This window comes from Cynocephalus volans, chromosome 6, assembly GCF_027409185.1.
Source record: "Cynocephalus volans isolate mCynVol1 chromosome 6, mCynVol1.pri, whole genome shotgun sequence".
NCBI lineage: Eukaryota > Metazoa > Chordata > Mammalia > Dermoptera > Cynocephalidae > Cynocephalus > Cynocephalus volans.
In genome coordinates this window covers 56,343,819-56,356,574 of record NC_084465.1, presented here as the reverse complement: position 1 = coordinate 56,356,574, position 12,756 = coordinate 56,343,819, and the positions used below count along the sequence as shown (strand labels likewise).

At 34.7% G+C, this 12,756-nt stretch overlaps 1 protein-coding gene across 4 annotated transcripts in view; it reads left to right on the top strand.

Annotated features, from left to right (window-relative positions):
* The window catches only part of CACNA2D1 (calcium voltage-gated channel auxiliary subunit alpha2delta 1), a 486,082-nt gene that overhangs the window by 252,037 nt on the left and 221,289 nt on the right, over positions 1-12,756 (top strand). The gene's annotated exons all lie outside the window — the stretch shown is intronic.

The following is a 12,756-nucleotide window of genomic DNA, read 5'->3' as shown; positions in this document are numbered from 1 at the left end:
GCCAAGGGTTACTCAAAGTCCATCTCTTCTGAGCAATGAGAAGCCCCGAAGTGGTTAACTTCCCGAGGACCCTCCAGCGAGAGGTAACCCTTCCTCGGGAAATTAACCCAGAATTGGGGTTCTCTTCCTGCATTTATTTTCCACACCAGGAAGTTACAGGAAGAGAGCATAAGTGGGGTTATAGTTTAACAATATATGCTGGCAACTTTCAGTGAAACAAGCCAGATGACATTCCAGTAAGGCAATTAACGAAAGCTTGATCTTAGCAAACATTCCTTCTCCCTCAAGCAATTTTCCAGTATCTTTACATTTCAAGCAGTAACCTGTCTGTCCTTGAGCCAGCAACCTTGCTGTGCCACAAATCTTTATCTTACACCGGAGACTTATAGCCTGAGGAAAATTTCCAGTCCTCCACAAGGTCAATATTTGAAACTGCAAGACTTTGGAAAACGAGGCCCTGTGAAGTACATATGCTTTTTAGTATATTCCACAGTATTCAAGCAAGAAAGAAAGGAAGGAAGGGAGGAAAGGGAGGATTATAAAAACTATAAATATAAAGCAGTGTGTTACAGTAGTATATTCCAAAGCAGAAAAATAATAAGAGAAGATAATTTTAGACAACTGTAAAATGCAATTTTATTAATGCCAATTAATGATTTTTAGGACATTTTATTGAAGACTCAATAACATTTCTACAGTTTCCAATGTACGTTTGATTGTAACATATAACGCTGTCATTTTACATATTTTGTCTAAAAGGCAAATATTTTTCCTTATTATTTTACTATTTTCAAATTAAAATTGATTGTCTCAGAAACAAAGTTCACTAAACTGTAATGTCTGGCTACTGCTAAGCTATGGCTAAGTCCTGGAATCCTCACAGCGCCAATTGTCTAGCTCTTAATCCTGTTCCTGATGCCAATTGTAAAGCTAGGCAACCACACTAGTTGTCACGGCTCTTTTACCTGCTGGTAATCCTGCACCGACTGGGCCAATGGTTGAGCTAGGGCTGAGTCTAGAGCTCCCCGACCCCTCAAGCCCATTCATAGACTGAGTCACAAACCCTTCACATTGCCAGGCTGGGTCACCAGACCCCTTCACACAGGTCTATATGCTAGGCAGCTGGCCACAAGGTCCTTGGAAGCTGCAGGTCTGGAAAAACATGGCCACGAAGGGCGGGCGCCCACGGCAGTCAAACACCAGCCAAAGCGGCGTGTGAGGGCGCTCTCACTCCACCCCCCCACACACAATGCTTACTGAACTGCCCTGAACCAGCTCTGAGATGAGGGGGGCCTGACCAAATTATTCTATTTTCCCAACTTATAATAAACATTAAAAGTAATACCCTAAATTATGATTAAATTTCTTAATTGGTATCAGTCCAATGATCTCCATTTCACCTACTATTCTCCAATATGTCTGATTTACCCAATTTATTTTTCAAAAGAAGAGCTTTCCAACAAATACTTTGTTGTTATTTTATTTTCCACAGCTATGACATCTTGCTGTTAAGATATTATAAAACTTCTGCTTGAACAGTGTTATGAATTTTTATTTATTTTTTGTTGTTTTTGCTATGAATTTTTATCTTAGAGCAGTGTTCCTCAAACTCAAGTGCACATTGGAATCACCTGGAGGTTTTGTTAAAAACACCCCAAGAATTTCTGATTCAATAGGCCTGGGGTGGGATTTGAGAATTTGCATGTCAAACAAATTCCCAGGTGATGCTACCCCTGCTGGTCTGGGCACACTTTGAAAGGCATTGTTTTAGAGACACTAGGCTCTTAGACAAGGTACAAAATGCGTAGTCACTAATGAACTGCTGAAAGCAAAATACAGATAACATCAGTTAAAAGATTGTGAGAGTTTGAAGATAGATGGATTAGTGAATGTTTTAATAGAAGCAAACTCAATCAGATATGGTGTGTCATAAACTTGTTTAATGTAGGTACTGTCTTGGAATCCTATTTTAGGCCTGTTGTAAGTTGTTTTAAACCCAGTCATACCCCATCACCTTTGGCCTAGTTAAAACTTTTTCTCCCTATGTGGTTGGCTATGATATGGCCCATTTGTTCCTCATTTCACTAACCCGAAACCCAACACATCCCACAGCTGCTGAGCACAATAAAATCTAATGGTCAACACCAGGGTCATATAAATAAGTTTCCACTTTTTGGTATGTTTTGTTTAAACTAGCCAATTCACAACCCCCTCAGGAAAGCCTAAGGCATAGTGCCCTTGGACCTTAATAAAGGCCTAATCGTCCCCCTCTCTCACTCCCACCCACTGGTTGAGCTTCCTGTCACCTCCAGACTTCACTTTGGCTCCCTGTCTGGCCATCTAGCCTCTGTGGATCTGTAAGTAATAAATGTATTTGCTTCATGCATTTTGGTTTCTCCTGCTCATTCTGGCTCACCTGACCAACACACTTGAACCTAGTCCCTTCCTCCCCCATTGTTAGGGCTTTTCTAGAGAGTGGCTATCTTGGCTGATGGCCACTCTCAAGAGAGAGACCTGAAGATCAAATTAGAAAGGAACCGTAACAGTAAAAGTCACAAAATGGTGTGTTAGGAAATGTAAAGCGTCTGAGATTTTACTCTATTTGCAAGCTAACAAGCTAGATTTATCGATGCGGCTAGATCTGTAGATTTATTAAGGCAGGAGACTCCTGAGACAGACACAGTGGACTTCACGACTCACGGCCCAGTAGATAACATCAGCTTCATGTTTGCATCAGTCCCCGTGACCCTCAAGCCCGGTGAGGGTGATGCTGAGAAGCCCAAGCAGCTACTGTGTATGCAGTGGGTATGCATAACAGCTGAGGAACCTAAACTTGGCAAACCCCAATGTTTTAAAGGGGCCTGCCAGCAAACCTGTCCAACTTGCCCCAGAGAATTATTTTTATTTTTCTGGGCAATGAACAAATCTGTCCTTCGCTCTTGAGGGAGACACTATCTCTATATTCCAAGACTACTTGTTATACAAACATTTTGGAAAATATAGGCTTTCTCTGCCTTGTTCACATGACATGCAGCCTGGGAGAATTGACTCCTAGTGTGGTGATCGATGGTGGGACACTTCGGAGGGAATAGTCAAACAATTCTGAAGTTTCTAGTCTCAGCAATAACTCTTTAATTTTCTTTATTCACAGAAAAATTTAAGATGGCTATTTTTACCCCTTAGAAGTACGTGTAATATTTCCCAGTGGTAATAATTTCAAATTTTCAGTTTACTAACTTTATAACATAAAAGTATCTTCTCTGTATTAATGTATATTAATTGATAATATTAATATTGTTGTTCCCATTTATTGAAATTCCCAAAACATACTATTTAACCCCTACAATACAACATGATATAACACTATTATAACCCTTATTTTATACTTGAGAAAATGGAGGTAAAAGGTGTTAATTTACCTTGTTACTCGTCACACGCTTATTTAGAGCTGTTTTCACTATATCATGCTTTCTTATTAGTGAAAAATAATTGCTAGACATGTAAAGGAGAGGTCACATAGGGACGTAAAACATCTAAGTTAGGGCAATTTAGGTTTGGTGTTTGATTTTATTTGTAGGCAATTAGTTGGTAAGCAAAGTGATTGAAGGCCTTTGAAATTAGCATGACATTCTCAACAGAATTCAGCTCTCAACTGAAGAGGTGCTTCCTGCATTCCCTGAGTATATGATCTCTTCATATAAATAGTTTGATATTTCATCTTAACTATTTGGGACCCTAGAGCAGATTATTATCAGGACTAATGACTAGAAACTGTTTTAGAAAGTGTGCTTTTTTTCTCTCTCACTCTCTCTTCTGCCTAAATTCTCTCCCCTCTCCACAGAGACCCCTTCCTGGGTTTCTGAATCTGTAGTAGTATTCCACACTTAGAAAATAAGATAACTGAGTATAGATTAATTCTAATATCTCAGAGTGGAATTGCATGTGTTAGCTTGAATCCCCGCCACATCCCCAACTACATTCTACTAATTTTTAATGATCAGGTGGTATTGAGTTAATCTAGCAATTTAAGAATTAAATGGTGATGTATTAATCTAGCAATAGGCTTGTCGTATAGAAAGACAACTTCTGTGGCCAGAAAGAGTGTCTTTTTCAAAGTGTCATAATTATGAACGATGATGATTTAGTAAACCTAGTTGTTATAAATCTTATTACAACTTTTAAAATACTTGGTAATAATTATTTTCACATTTCCACAAGCAGTTATTGACTGTTGCTCTCTGCCACACATTGCATAAGATATTGGAGGTGTACAGACATGAAAGAACTGCTTTCTGCACTGAATGAACTCACATTTAGTGGTTCATAGGGAGAGGGAACTGAGCACAGCATGACGGGCGTCATGGCAGTATAAGTTTACAGCACTAGTGAGGGGCAGTCGGCTGTATTTGTTGACTTCTGTCAAATTTTATTTCTGTTTAGAACAGTTTCTCAGAGAGTAACCAAATCCTTAAGTGTAATATCTATAAAATATTAACCACCAGAAGAATTTTTTCAAGGTTTAGTCTAAGGAAAAACTGTGCCATATTAAACATGTTGATTTTTAGGAATGACACCTGGTATGAAATCAGAACCTTTGGATGGTTGGTGGCATTGGTGGGGTTGGAAGGGTTTGTAAGAGGTCCAAGTGTTTTGAACAAGCTTATCAGGTGATTCTTTGCAGGTAGCATAGTGTAGAGCTGGTGTGGAAATTATATTCTGTTGAAAAATATTTTATTTTGTGTCGTAGGGATGAAAAAAGGTTTTATAATCAGTTGTGTACTATTTACTTCCACTACTACTGAAAGGAGTTTTGCTGTTCTTACCAGATATCTCTTTTACCCTCACTTCTGAATTTCAAGACTCCCAATTTATTTAAAGCTAATTATATCACTGAAGATTAGACGTGCAGCCTTGTGGTTAATTTCAAAGTATTTCCTGAATATGGCAGATCTAGGCTGAAATCTATACAACATGATCCAGAAGCCATGATCCAAAAGTTTTATTTTTTACTTGGCCACAAAATAGAAAAATAAATGACTGGCTTGATTTCAGCAATTTTTAATTACATGTTTTGCATATAATATAATCCCTTAAAGAAAGGGATTTTTTATTACTAGAAAGAAAAATAGTGTTTATAGTATAAGATTTTTATTTCACATAACCAAACCTGGCATGAAATCAATTCCATGGAAATGATATGCTATCAAAAATAATTTGTATCCTACGTTGCACCTTATACAGTGTAAGATTTGTATGTGATTTGGCTTAATAGAGTCACAAATTAATGTTTTGCTATTAATTTTGATAATTCTCTGTCATAATTTCAGCATCTACATAAAAGTGTTAAGTATAACTAGACTACATACTTCATTTCTATTTGGTCAGTCTATTCACAAGTAATTTAATCAAAGTATATATTAAAAGTTACATGTTATGTAGCCGGTTCTGTTTCTCTTGAGAAACAATAGTCAGAAAAGAAGACAAACTCCTTTTTTCCCCCTCCTTGATAAACTTAAGTAGATGGACTGGTACTAAGCTATTTTATTAGGAATTGGCAGAATTTCTGAATACTGGAAAGTTTTCCTATATTAAAATTGGATAATATTAAACATAGTTTTGTCTTAGAATCAATTTGGTATTGCCCTGCTAGGAAAAAAAAAGTGAAAAATATAAAGATAGTGATGTTAATTATGTGCTTATGTTTCATGTCATTAAAAGCATAAAGTCTGTTAAAGAATAGTTTAGGCAAGCATAGGTAAAACATGAAAACAACATTTAGTCATTTTTGCAAGAGTGGGCTTGCTAATCACAGCACCATAGTGAGAGGAGACTGACATGGCTTTGGGCAAGTTATCTTAAGTGGTGATTTAGAATCTTTTAAACTACATGAGTAATGCCTGTGAAGAAAAAATGATGGTCTTTTGATGAAAGAAGGAATAGGTAGGTTCTTGTTTACAAATAAGGTCTGTTCTACATTCTTATAATGAAGATGCAATAGATCCTAGAATTTTGATGCAAAACAAGTGTCTTGGAAATGGATCCAACTTTGTTTCCTTAAGGTTTCTGCTCTCGTTCAGGCATTATCTTTACTTTCCAAAACGTTCAGCAAACCATTTCGCATATACCCTTGACCTTAATTGGTCCTCTTGTTCAATCTAAACCATCATTTGAAAGAGTGATGGGGTTCTCCTTAAATAAATCATTTCCCTTGTGAAGCTGGTGTAATTTCTCCTTGGCATTCAACTTGCACACAGTCTATTAGGAAGAAGAATCAACAATATCAACATCACATGACATTTACATATTTATAAAAATAACATTCCAAACAATGCCAAAGGATACAGATCAATTCATTATAGTGATTATACTAGGCAGGGAAATTGGTCAGGGGAAGTAAATAAGCTGAATTTCAAGGTGGTTTGTAATATTTTATTTCCTACATTAAAAAGTTACAAGGCAAATATAAAAAAAAGATAAAGGCGAATTCTGTGTGGTAGTTTTCTGACTCTTTGTATGCTTTTCAGCATTTTTAGTCCCCACTCAATCAAAGAAATAAAAAGACCTGTGGCAAAGCTTGTCATTGGCTAGCAATATTCACTTTTTAGAATCCTTCCTATTTAATTTTGAGATATTTGAATTTTTAATAAAATCAGTAATTTGAAAAATGCATTCTTCATGTGGCAGTTTTCACTGAAACAAAGGAAAACTAACAAAGCATGTATGAGTATTTCAAAATGTTCGTGGAAAATAGAAGATAATATGAGTCTTTTCATGAACTTTTTGAAGTAACCTAGTATAAGGTAATCATTGAGAATGTATCTGTCAAAAAAAAAAAAAAACTAAAAAAACAAAACAAACAAAAAAAAGGAGACTGTATTTGTCAAACACTGACTACATGATGTTGTGTGTGTGTGTGTGTGTGACACATAGTATATGGTATATGTATATATAAGGTCACTTTAGAAGCAAGAACTATGTCTTGTATTTTTATTCCTTAAGCACTTGAATATAGCAAGTGCTTAATAAATCCTTGTTTAATAAAAGCAAACACACACTATACTTCTTGTCCTAGAGATACTTTTATTACCAGTCAAGATATGTATTATTTACCTAGTTACCCCAGTTATCAAATGTTGAAATGTGCCGAAGTTAGCTCATCCTGGTCAGTCTATTCACATTTTATAAACTTTTAACCTCAAGTCCCGGTTTCCACACCGGATTCTTTAGCCAATGGAACTTTCTGAAAGTACCAATACTTCTGTATTGAAACATATCAAACAATATGTAAGTATTGTAGATGTGATTAAAAATACTGGGAGCTAATAAAAATAAATAAGTAAATAAACAAATGAACAGTGGGGGGTGGGGAAAGAAGACACAACAATCACAATTCCTTGATTTTGTTAAGACATTTGAACAGATATGGTATTGGTGCGGGGAGAGGGAGGGATGAAGAGGAGGCATTGATAAAGGGACACTAAAATCAACTATACTGTATGTTGATAAGTTAAAATAAGAAATGAAAAAAATTCATCTGTAGCAATCTCTCTCTATATTAAGATTTTTATAGTAAAATCCTGTTCACTAGGGTATAACAAGTTACTAGAAGGCTTTGGTAGAATTCTGCTGGACATATGTACTTATATGAATTTAAATAAACTGCATTGTTTCCCATTATTCGTTTAAGGTTATTAAAAAGAAAAGAGCATTTTTACCTTTGAGAAGGAATATTACACTAAATATTTAGGAGGTATTATGTGGTCCTGTCCATTGAGGTTTTTAACACTTTCCATGAGCATCAGAAATGCTGAAGAAATGTCACATCTCACTCCACCCCTCCTCCTGCCCCCTTCTCCCCCAGGAAGTGAGAAGTTTAAGCAGGGCACAAGATCCTCTCTCCTTTCTTATTCCATTTATGGTAAAAATAAAAATAAAATTGAACTCATTTTATTGACTGCTGTATTAAACTGTTATATTTCTGGAATTGCATATACTTCTGACCTACCATATGGTTCTACAGACGTGAGCTTCTCTGCAGGGTGAAATGCAATGAAAATTTAGGGATCACTAATGTGTTTTCATCCATTTTACTCATATTTATATATGAAAATGGTCATCAATGATTATATTTCTAACATACTCTATTCTATGGAGTCACGTTTGTAAGGTTCAAATGGAAGCAAAACTTTATTGAGTTTATAATATACTAGATATTTAGCGTATCTAATAGAAAATATACAAGATAAATAAGTATCCTAGATACTGGAAAAAGTTAAATTCACTGTCTAAAATTCCATAGTTAGTAAAAAGCAGCTCCAGAATTGGAAACCAAATCTGTCTGATTCAAAAGTGCAGTTCATTATAGCATAGCTCCAAAGTAATTGATTGTACCTGTACGCTTTTCTTCAGAACATAGAAGTCTGTTTATTCACCTAAGTCTGCTATTTTTAGTAGGTATTGTTAGACCATTCAAATGATTATTCTGGTCCTTTTGATATGTTAAAAACCTTTTGTTAAAGATAGGTAAAACTCACTAGTGCGATAATTAAATTGTCAACATAGACATAATACAATAATTTGCAAATCTTTATTGGATGTTAATCGTTTGAACATTAATCACATAACACATGCATACTTTACTTGGATTAATCTATTCTGGATTACCCCTTTATTACAAAGAAATATCTTGACATATAGTACCCAACGAATTGTTTTGGAATTTAGCAGTATTTGTTTGAATGATATTTCTAAGTCGATTCTTGATATTTAAACATGGGTATGAAAATTATTGAAGTCTAACTGAACTGTCATATAATCCCTGCCAGTTTCTTTTCAAAGCTATCAAAAGAAAAATTCCTGATAATTAAATATTTCAGAAAACTTCTTTTATCTTTAACCTGCAATTAATTTACAGTCTAGGAAGCAAATTATTTACAGGTTTGAAAAATAGTCTGTTTCTAAGAGAAAGTATGTTTAAGTATTATTGATTAGAAGGGTAGAATTAATCTCTCTACACTATATCTTACTGCTTTTGTAAGACTTTCATATCGCTTGACAGAATTCAATGGTAGTGGAAGAGATAAAGACATGACAAAAAGTGAAGGCTGAGAATGAATCAGCCTTCAAGGGAGCTGATCTTTTTCTGATCTGATAAAACCTCTGCTATTTTCTTTCTTTTCTTTTTCTTTTTTTTTTTCTGCGCAGACCACTGCATATCAAAAGCTTTTTCACTGATTAGCAATAATCTCTCAGGATTTGAGGACAAGACCTTTGTAGAGACAGTTCTGAAACTAACATGATTTTTGTTGCTGTTTTTGTTTTTTATCTTTATAAATTTCTAAAAGATCAGGGAACTTTTCATTAACCTAAAATTTCTACCCATGTTTGGATTTTGATATTACTACGTCTTCATATATATATTGTAAATGTTTAATGATAACACTTGGGTTCTTTGAGTTTTATAGGAAACTAAAAATGGGTTTTATAGGAAGCTAAAGAATGGTCTTGTGGAAAGAACATAAGCTTTGGAGTCAGAAGGTTTAGGGCCAAGTCTATTTTGTTAAAGTTGTGAGTCTTTAAAATCTTTAAACTGATTTTCTATTTTAAATGCTTAAACCAATAGGTAGGTAGGGATGTACTTATTAACATATCACATTGAATATATACTTATTCCATATCTAAAGGATTTTCATATATACATTTCTTATTTATTATATAGCCACTTAATGAACCTTTCTGGCTTATCTTTTTTTTGTGGGGGGAGCTGCTGGCCGGTAAGGGGATGCGAACTCTTGACCCTGGTGTTACAACACCATACTCTAACCAACTGAGCTAACCGGGCAGCCCTGGTTTATCTTAATATGAGCAGAATTAAGCTTCAAATTTTTCTCATAGGTATTTATGCTGAGCCAAATTCTTTGTTTCTGTCAGGTGCAAAGTCTAATTTCCATGTATGTTACGATATTATACTGTACTATAAATTAAATGAGAAAAATATATTTCCTTTATCCTGAAATAAGTTATTGTTACAGACTATTCTTATATAGCCACCTATGGCAATGGCAATGCTCTACCTAGCAAATATTCACACTTTATTAGACAGGGATTTTATCAGTCTTAACACAATTTGCCTCTGGCATTTAATGGTAGCTCATTGACTTTAAAAAATAAAATGTCATTTGACCAGAACAGAAGTTAATTAGAGGCTTGAAGTGTCTAGAAGACCTGTCAGTTTTCTATAACTAATGAACAGCTGGTATTTTGCTACAAGAAAGAGCACCGTCAGTGACTGTCTATACTAGTGTTAAGACAGACTATATAAAATTCAATATTATGCTTTTTCATGAAATCCACTAATTTTTTCATGAAAAGGAAGACAACTGTAGTGCATTTTTCATGGTGATGTATTTGTAGATTTCTAAGCTGGGGATATAAAATTTAGCAACTTTTGAGTTTCAAACAAACCTTTTAAAATATATGTCTCTTTTTTTTTTTGTATATTAACTTCTTTAGGTTTCTAAAATTATTTTCAGAATCTTGCAATACTCATGGCATTTACTTTATAAAATTAGTGTTAGATAAATTTATATATATATATATATATATATATATATATATATATATATATATAATAAATAAAGCTGATTTGAACTTTCTTGCCCCTAGGAAAATTATCTTATAGTTTGTTGTCATTGTTATTCTTTCTTGGAAATAGTTGAATGTAATGATTACTGTCATTATGGCATTTAATTTATTATTATTTATTATGACATTTAATTTATTAAACATAAATTATGTTCATGTCATAAGCTGTGTGATTCTGGTCAGTTCAGATAAGTTGCACTTTCTCATGCACTCCAGAGGCGGAAAGAGTTTGGTGGTTACAGCTGGTAGCCTTGAAAACCATGAATGGTCCTGTGGGTGAATGTCCGCCAGTGTTTTGTTTGCTGCGGCAGCATCCTCCTTATCTGTGTTGTGAAGGAAAAATCTTAATATTCCTCTCCAAGACATAAAGGCACGTTAGAGTTCTAATATTTCTTAATCTAAACAAATTTAATATATTTTTATTCAGTACTTTGTTTCAATTTGTGAAATTCTTAAGTTTATTATTTGCCCCAATGCATATGCAAGTTTAATTGTTCTTTACACCCTTTAAAATTTAGGGAAGACTTCCCTTCTGAATTTTGTCAAGAATATGCCTTCATGTGTATTTTCTCATTGTCTTCTCTTTTTTTATCTTCCCCTGCTAAAGTTTTCCTATAAAGAAATTCCTTCCACTTCCATTCCCTTTGCCATTTTATCCCCCTTTTTGCTCCATTTTCACTTGAATTGGAATTTTTAAAAGTATTGTGATGCAGTGTCACTAAAATGTATACTTTTGTATTTTTGTCTTTTGGCTTTCCTTTGTTTCATTCTTTGTTTTAGTGGATGGGATAGAGAATCTTCTTATGGTTACTTTCCTTGGTGTAATTTCTAACATTTACTAACTCCTCTTCCACTCCATTTCTGCCTAGTAGCTGATAGCCAAAAACCATTGTCATTTAAGCACACTGTGGAGAATTTTCCTTTAAATTTGGCTTAGGGATTCTTAAATTGAGATTCCCCCATTAGGCAATGTTATATAGGCATTGGTAACACCTATGTAATTGCTTAGAAAAATGAACAAATTATGATATTAAATTATAGGGATAAGAACCATTACACTAATATAAAAACTGTTGTAAAGGGATGTTTCGTTATCCAGTGTAGACTGGACTCCGTAGGAAGAGCACACACTGAAGACTAGTGAAACATCACAAACAGCATAAACCAGTAAATCACTATGAGATTTATACTTTTTGAAAACCTAACCTAATTTCTCTTTCTTAGTAAGTGACTTTATTACATTTACATTTATTATATTTGCTGTTAAGTTTGTGCTATTCCTGCCACTGCCTTCTAGCTCTGTGAGGCAGGCCACAGATCAACTCAACACTGAGCTATTTTTCTGGGGTCTGTGTCTGGGGACACAGAGAGCAAGGTATCATAATTATTTTTCAAAGTTGATAGATGACATATGTATTGCTTACTGTGTGCCAGACACTGTTTAAGCACTTTGTGTATAGCAACTCGTTTAATCCTTTCAGCCACTCGTGAGGCAGGTTTTCACATTCACATGAGACAATGGAGGAGACACTCAACTTTTCCTAAGGTTGCATAGCTAGCAGGTAGCAAGGGCTGGGGTTCAAACGCAGGTGTTTCAGTTTCTGACCCTGTTCTTAATCACGAAATGTTATGGTCTCTTGTTTTAAAACAAAAGCAAAGTTCAATAAAACAAACCCATAAACTTATCACACGGAGAACATGATTGTGGAACTGGAAAATACAAAGAGAAAAATCTGAAAACTATTGAAGAGCGGCAAGAATGGTTATTTACAGAAAGTGATTAGCAGACTGACACTGGACATATTACCTTCATCTGAACTTTACTGGAATAACATTTTGAAAGTGTTAAAATAGCCTAGAATTCTCTAGCTAATTACTTTAGCATACAAGACTGAAGGTGAAATCGAGCCCTTTTCAGATGTGTAGATTCTGAGAGAGTTTACTCTCTCACCAATGATCTCTGAAAGAACTACTAAAAGTACTTCAGCAAAGAGGAAATTATTGCATTTTTGTGATTTTTGGTAAAAACCAAATATGCTATTAAGACGGTGCCTAATATTGTGCTTAGCACATAGCACATACTTATTAGTCTCTCAGTGTCACTTCATTTCC